The sequence below is a fragment of the Tursiops truncatus genome, chromosome 17 (genome assembly GCF_011762595.2).
Source record: "Tursiops truncatus isolate mTurTru1 chromosome 17, mTurTru1.mat.Y, whole genome shotgun sequence".
In the NCBI taxonomy this organism is placed as follows: domain Eukaryota; kingdom Metazoa; phylum Chordata; class Mammalia; order Artiodactyla; family Delphinidae; genus Tursiops; species Tursiops truncatus.
Window position 1 is genome coordinate 63,735,279 of NC_047050.1, and position 7,633 is coordinate 63,742,911.

Below are 7,633 nucleotides of genomic sequence, written 5' to 3' on the forward strand. Positions count from 1 at the left end.
AATTGCTGGAGCAGTGTTCTTGGGTAGGTGAAGGGGACTGGATCTTGTGCACAAATGCAATGGCTGGCTCCTTTGGGGCCAAAGGTGGGAAGGCAGAGTCTGTGGAAACAGGTGCAGGAAAGGCAATAGACTGGTGGCTGGAATTTGTGGTCGTTTCTGGTTATGCCAATGTTCTCAGTGGACCAGAAAGCAAGACTGTCAACTGAAAGTAATACATAATAATAGCTACCAACTTTAAGAGCTGAACACTATGCTCGGAGCATTGCTTCATTATCTGTAAGCTTCACAGTTAGTTAGCAAGGTAGCTATCTTTTTTTTAATCCTCATTTCACAGATGGAGAGAATGGAGATTCAGAGAAGTTAAGAAACTCGACAAAGTCACACAGCTAATCAGCAGAGGCACTTGTCTTCTCTCCAGGTTTGCTTGACGCTGAGGCCCATACGTTTTCTGCTACACAGCCTAAGATGTTCTCATTCTGTAACACCTGTCCTGTCATGAAACTACAATATTGATCTTCAGGGACCCAGGGCTCCAGGTCCCCTCCTCAAAGCATTGACTTGATATTTCAACTAAATATCTGTGTGGGATTGATTTGTTGGAGGTGGGAAGGTAATGAAAAGGGAACAAAAGAAAAGGGAACAATTCTAACAATTTTAAGGCACATCTTTTCATTCTCAATCTTGCTATTTAGAACCTGGTTGGAAACACCAGGTCGCTAAGCATCAGTGACCAATTGCTCTCGCATAATTACACTTTGAATCAACTCATCCTTATTACACTAGGAGGTAAATGTTATTATTGTCACCATCTTACAGACGAGAAACCTGAAACCTTAAATGTCCAAGAAAACGCCTTTGGAAAGTCATAGAGCTGCAATTTGAATCCAAGTCCCCAGCTTCAGAGTTTGTGTCCTTAACCTCTGTATTGTTCTGGTGGTGGGACTCCCTCCCCAGGGCCCCTGGGCCAGCATCTGCCTCTCGGCCCACAGTTTGGACAGTGGGCTGTGGTCCTTCACTCCTTCAGTCTCACTGTTCTGGTGACTCAGCCAGGCTGGGGCCTTCTCTTGGGGTGGAAGGGTCTGCCGTAAGAGGACTGACCCAGGCTGAGGGGACATCTCCCAGCACAGCCAGTTTGGCGTGAGGACAAGAGCTGTGATCTGGATTTAGTAAAATCCTGGCTGAAATCTCATGTTGTAAAATAGGGACCATACTTTGTTTTCACAGGGTTGCTGTGATGATTCCAGATGCACATTTATAGCTGTTGAAGGTTCTCGAAGAAGGTGAAGAAGAGAAACCTTCGGACAGCATTAAGGTGACTCATTACAACTTGAAGCGACGTCTTCTCTAGACAAATGATCTTGTATTTTTCACTTCCAGATATCTCTTCTGCAGAAACATTGGCTCATGGCCCAGAGGTTTATATACGAGGAAGTTCATTGCAGTTGTGACTGCAATAGAACAAGGTGGGAAATAACCTGAATGCCCCAGGATAGGCAAATGGCTAAACACACATTGTGGTACCTCCATACAATGGAATACTATGGAGCCACTGACAAAATGCCAAGCAAGGTTCTAGAAAGACCAACACGAAAAGAGTTCCAAGATGCAAGGTTAAGTGAACAGAAGAAGTCTCAAAACGGTATAATTTGATCTTATATTTATGAATGGGCTGATATATAAATTGGATTTTAAAATATATACCTACATTTACAATATATAATAATAAGTGCACGTTTTAAAACCCAATCACATATTGAAAATGTCTTCCTAACTGCACTGAACAAGGCCTGGATGGGTGTGACACCTATTTGCTAACACTGGGTGCCCCTGGGGCAGGGAATGGGATTGGGGAGAGAACAACGAGGGGCAACAGAGAACATTTATAGACTCTGTAAATATATTTCGGCCTTAAAAATGTTTTATAGCGAATTCCCTGGTCGTCCAGTGGTTAGAATTCCTCGCTTTCACTGCCAAGGGTGTGGGTTCGATCCCTGGTTGGGGAACTAAGATACTGCAAGCCACGTGGCGTGGCCAAAAAAAAAACAGAAATAAGTTTTATGATGATGAAATATTTGTTTACTACTCATATACCCAAATAAGACTATCAAATAGTGTGAAAAAAATAAGTAACGACTCCTAATGGTGAAATTTCAGGCACCAGTAAATAGATTGGTCCATATTCACTGGGACCCAGGATCCCTGGGTTCTGTTGGTTCTATTGCTGCCTCTGACACTAGCCATGTGATTTTGGACAAATCACCTTCTCTCCCTGGGCCCTAGTTTCCTCTTATAATGAGGCGGCTGAGCTACAGTACCAGTTGATAAGCATTTTTATTACTAACTTCCAACCATCGGGCCTCTCTTTGCAAATGCATTTTTGTATGTAGAAGACCAAAATATGAAACAACCCAACAAGAAAGTGTGTCAACAACCCAACCATTTGTGCCCCAGACCCATTATCAGGGCTGACATTTTCTGACTCTAGTTGAAGGCAAGGAACCAAATCTACCAGCCAGAGCTGTACTGCCTCTCAAGTGAGTGGAAAATAACTGGGAGATCTGAAGTGACCGAGAGCTCACGTGTAACAAGTTGCACTAGCAAAATGTTTCCCTGAGCGTTAAGCCCACAGCCTGGCAGCTGTCTGATAGCTCAGGGAAACACTTGGGCTCCAAGGAGACCATTGCTGTTTCTAGAGAGTTCTGTAAGGACCCCAGGTCTTTGGAAGAACCATACATGGGTGTTTTTCAGGGGAATCAAGTCCCAGGTTTTTGTGCCCAGATCCTCCAGCCCCAGCTTCAGCCCCTGACCCAGAGCTATGGCTCTGGGATGGCAGCAGGAAGACAAGGCCACTGGAGAAAAGGTGGCGGCAAGAGGAGAGGTCAGGTGCAACACACACCGCGTTGTGAAACATGAGGAAGGCTGATCGGTGTCCTTCCCCGGCTCTGAAAGGCGCCATCTCGACTTCTGTGGACTTGACTGCAGCCTCCTCTGGCTGGAACTGGCGTGATAAGGATCGTTTTGTCTCCTTTAGGAGCAGGGTTGGATACCCCACAGTTCTCTGCATCATTAGAGCCCAGGGACTGTACTGTCCATGTCCTGAGTTATAACGAGCAGCTCATCACTCAGAATGAAGCCTGGGCCTTGTGCTCATGGGATTCTATTCACATTTGGCCCAGACTGACCCAAAACTCAGAGGAGGTGGGGATAGAGGGACTGGAGTCCCAGAGGAGGGAAAGACAGATGTGCAGGGCCATTCAGTAGGATTCCTTCCTGGCCCAAGTCTTCTCCATGGGCAGAAGCCAGAGTTTCACACCTCCCTGACTTTTGCTGCCCATTTGTGGGATGGAGAGCGAGGGACCTGGGTGAATGACCAGTTAGAGTCCAAGTCCCCACTCCCACCAGGGCACACCAGCCTGGGGGTGAGGAGACCTGGGTTCATGTCCCAGCTGGGTCACTTTCTCATTGCAAGGCTAGCCACACGCCTTCCCTGGTTCTCTGTTTCATTTTCTTATGGGGTATTGGATTAGCTACTTTTCAAGGTCTCTGCCAGGCCTACCAGTGACTCTAGATCTAGACTGTAAGAGCCTTGACAGGGTTCTGCTTCCTTAGTAAGACAAACGGAGTGAGGCACAATGCTGAAGCGTGTGGATCCTGGGATCAGACTTCCCGAGTTTAAATCCTGACTCTCCTTTCCACACTGTGACTCTGGCAGCAAAGTTTTCAATCTCTCTGAGCCTCCATTTCCACACTGGCAAAGTGAAGGTAAGAATTGTGGTTACTCCATATCGTGAGGAATGCAAGTGAGAATCCCCATGGAGCTCAGGACCCAACTGAGTAAATGTTCAATAATCCTTAGCTTATTATTTTGAATTTCTCTAGTCTATTATGGTGCCAAGATCATAGCAGATATTAGCTAAAATTGTTGCTAGATAAAAACATCACATCTTACCTACCGGCGATTCAATTATACCACAGGCCAAATCACGTACCCCGTAAAGTTCATTCATTCGTTACTGATCAATCAATATTCTTTGAATGTCTTAGGTGTGGCATCCCAGACTGAGGATGCAAAGACATCAAGATCTTCCTCTAGAATTTACTCTGATACAATCCTACCACAGAACACACTTTACTGAGTAAGAAATATCTGTTGAGCATTTATGGAATTCAGAGAACTGTCCTGGTGTCATTGGGGACTCAATACGATGGCCCATTTCCCGCCCACAAGTCTAGAATTTTAAAGGGAAGGAAAAGCACATACCTGTGAAGCAACTTAAAGTAAATTTCAAGTCCTCCGCCTATGATCCCCAGTGGGGACCAATTTGCATATTTGTGATAAGCGCTGAGCATTTGTGTGCCAGGGACAGGATCTACAGCATTCCATGCAGGAACCCACTCGGCCTCATGAGGCAGTCACTAGTGTTAAACCCATTTCACAGATAAAGGAACTAGTCTCACTGAGACTAAATAACTTCTCAAGGGTCACAGAGCTGGCAAGAGGCAGAGGTCTGTCCTCTCTCATCATACCCTGCTGTATCTATTTCCTGGGGCTGCCTTTACAAAGTACTACAGACGGGGTCACTTAAACAACAGATATTTGTTGTCTCACGGTTCTGGAGGCCGGAAGTCCAAGATCAAGGTGTCAGTGGGGCTGGTTTCTCTGGCAGGCTGAGAGGAAGAATCTGTTCCGTGCTGGAGAGGAAAGTCCCAGTGGTGCCAGCCACTCTCCCCATTGGGATGGACCAGCTGGCATGACAGGAGGGCAGGTAGAGAAGGCGACAGGTCACCTTCTGTGTATCAAAGTGTAACTGCAACAAGAATGAGAAAACAATGGCTACTGACTGATGAATTATTGTACTCCAGGCACTGAGTAAGGTAGTTTGCATGCATAATCTATTTATTCTGCACAGCAACCCTAACAGATAGATATTACCTTTTCATTTCCTAGATGAAAAAACCTAGATTCATAGAGATTAGGTTCTTGTTCAAAAAAACTGACCCCAAGGCTTAACCAACATGGTGTCTGGCATTTAACAATTAATGAAACATTAGTAAATATTATTTTACTACATGGCCTCCTTTCCCATGGAGCTTGTGGGTTAGAATAACACCCTTTTCCCCTTCCCTCTATTCTGGTTGATTTGGATCCCTGCCTGGGCCTGATTAGTTCATACCCTGGGGCTGTGGATGAAGCTGGTGAGTTACAAAGACAGTAGCCACAGGCTATGTGCCTTTGGAACAAAGCTGGGCAGGGCCACGGAAGAGGAAACCTGCCCACAAGGGCCCACCCTGTGCAGTTTTCCCTGAGCTGTGGGACCTTTACACACTCCGCTCCCTGTGCAGGACTGAAGTGAGCCCAAGGTTTTATGCTGGAGGTAGCTCTTGACGTTGCTGAAGAAAACACCATTGTTTTAATTGTTCCAGAAAGTGGGCTGGGACAGACTTTCCCAGGGGCTGAGTCCTTGGTCAGAGACAGAGCAGAGGCTGGGGAGCAGTAGAAGCAGGGCCGGGGCTGGAGGGACCCAAGCCAGGGCCCTCTGGCTGCCTCTTGGGCTCTCCAAATGTTTTTCTGATTATAAAAGTAATGTTATCAATTATTGTTTTCTAAAACCTACAAAAGTCTATAAAATAAAAAGGGACAGTTCTCCTCACAATCCTAGCCATAGGTTTCCACAATTATTCTGTTCAGAAATCAAAATTATATACACATATAGTCAATAAAAAGGATCGTATCATTCTTCATCTGCTTTTGCCACTTAATGATATGGGCACATCATGTTCTGTCTATACAGAATGCAGTTCTATTTAATGGCTGTACAGAGTTTGATTGTTTCACTGTGTGGAAAAAGCACAATTTATTTAACTGGAATTTACAGACTTTTATATTGTTTCCTATTTGTGACTCTCACAATATTGAAATAAAAATTCTTGTATATAAGTCTTTGTCTTCTTGACCAGTTATTCCTTTAGGATTAAGTCTTAAAAGTGGAGTTCCTATATATTGGGAAAAATGAAAACTCTAATTTTAAAAGATACATGGATCCCAATGTTCATAGCAGCACTATTTATAATAGCCAAGACATGGAAGCAACCTAAATGTCCATCGACAGATAAACAGATAAAGAAGATATGGTGCAAATGCCATTTGCAGCAACATGGATGAACCTAGAGATTATCAAACTAAGTGAAGTAAGCCAGAGAAAGACAAATATCAAATGATGTCACTTACATGTGGAATCTAAAAAAATGACACACATGAATTTATTTAAAAAACAGAAACAGACTCACAGACATAGAAAACAAACTTATGGTTACCAAAGGGGAAAGGAAGGGGGAGGGATAAATAGGAGTTTGGGATTAACAGATACACACTACTGTATAAAAATAGATAAACAACAAAGACCTACTGTATAGCACAGGGAACTATATTCAGTATCTTGTAATAACCTATAATGAAAAAGAATCTGAAAAAGAATACATATATATCTGAATCACTTTGCTATATACCTGAAACTGACACAATATTGTAAATCAACTATACTTCAACTTTAAAAACGTGGAGTTGCTGGGTCAAAGGATAAATGTATTTAAAATAAAAAATTCGATGTGTATATGTGTATTTCCAGGTTGACCTCTGTAAGTGTTAGATGTGGTAACATACCCACCAACACTATTTGAGACGACCTGCTTCCCCTCCTCTGCCTACTAAGCACTGTACATTGTACATTTATGTCGTATTTGAAATTACATTTAAAAAAATCATGAATGAGGTTGACCCTATTTTCTTTCTTTCTTTTTTTGGCTATCTGTATTTTTCTGTAGTTGCTGGTGATATTGTTTGTCTCCTGGGGTGTACTCACAGGATCTTGAGGAAATTATAACCTTTGCTTGTATTACCAAGACAGAGATCTTCACATTGTTGGCTTTCAACTGTCTGGGGAAAAGGGACCAGTGACCGTAAGACTCAGAAGGCAGTTGTAATCATTCCTTCATTAATTCAGGGCAATTCATTTATTTATTCACTTGGAATTTATTCACTCTTTCATTTACTTGGAAATTATTTCTGTAGTAATCCATTGCTCTGGTTTACTCATTAATCATTTTTTCAAGTAGTTATTGAGCATCTGCTGCCTATGAAATAGCAGATCCCCTGGGGAACTCAGGGAAATCTGCTGTGGTGACTGTTCTTCCTGCCTAATGTGGACATCAGTCCTGTAAATGGTGCCCCAGGAATTCTGAGCCAGCAGGGTGGAAAGAATGGTGGGAGAGTCTATGATCTGGGAAGTCCTCCCAGAGGCGGCATTAAAGGATCAGCAGGTTGGGTATGGAAAGATGCAGAAAGGGTCCCAGTAGGGAAGCAGAGTGAGGGAAGGGAGAACTTCACAGGAGGAGAAAATGGTACAAAGACAAAGGCGGTAGCGTGAGGCTGGCATGAGGGTGGCTGGAGCAAAGGTGCTTCTAAAAGGTGATCAGAGGGAGATAATATGGGATTGGGATAGTGGTATGTGTCTGCTGTGCTAATGCATGTGGACTTTGCTCTGTAACCACCAGGGAGCTAGGGCAGGGCAGAACCGTGCTTTAGGAAGATGATTCTGGCAGCAGCGTGGAGGACATGCTGGAGGGGAAGAGACAG

General features: G+C 43.9%; 1 long non-coding RNA gene across 1 annotated transcript; it reads left to right on the plus strand.

Moving 5' to 3' along the window:
- Window positions 1–332: 332 nt before the first annotated feature.
- LOC141276877 (uncharacterized) lies at window positions 333–1,315 on the plus strand. The gene is made up of 3 exons (XR_012327128.1): window positions 333–418; window positions 817–903; window positions 1,225–1,315. It is a non-coding gene; the product is annotated as an uncharacterized lncRNA (long non-coding RNA).
- Window positions 1,316–7,633: the final 6,318 nt, after the last annotated feature.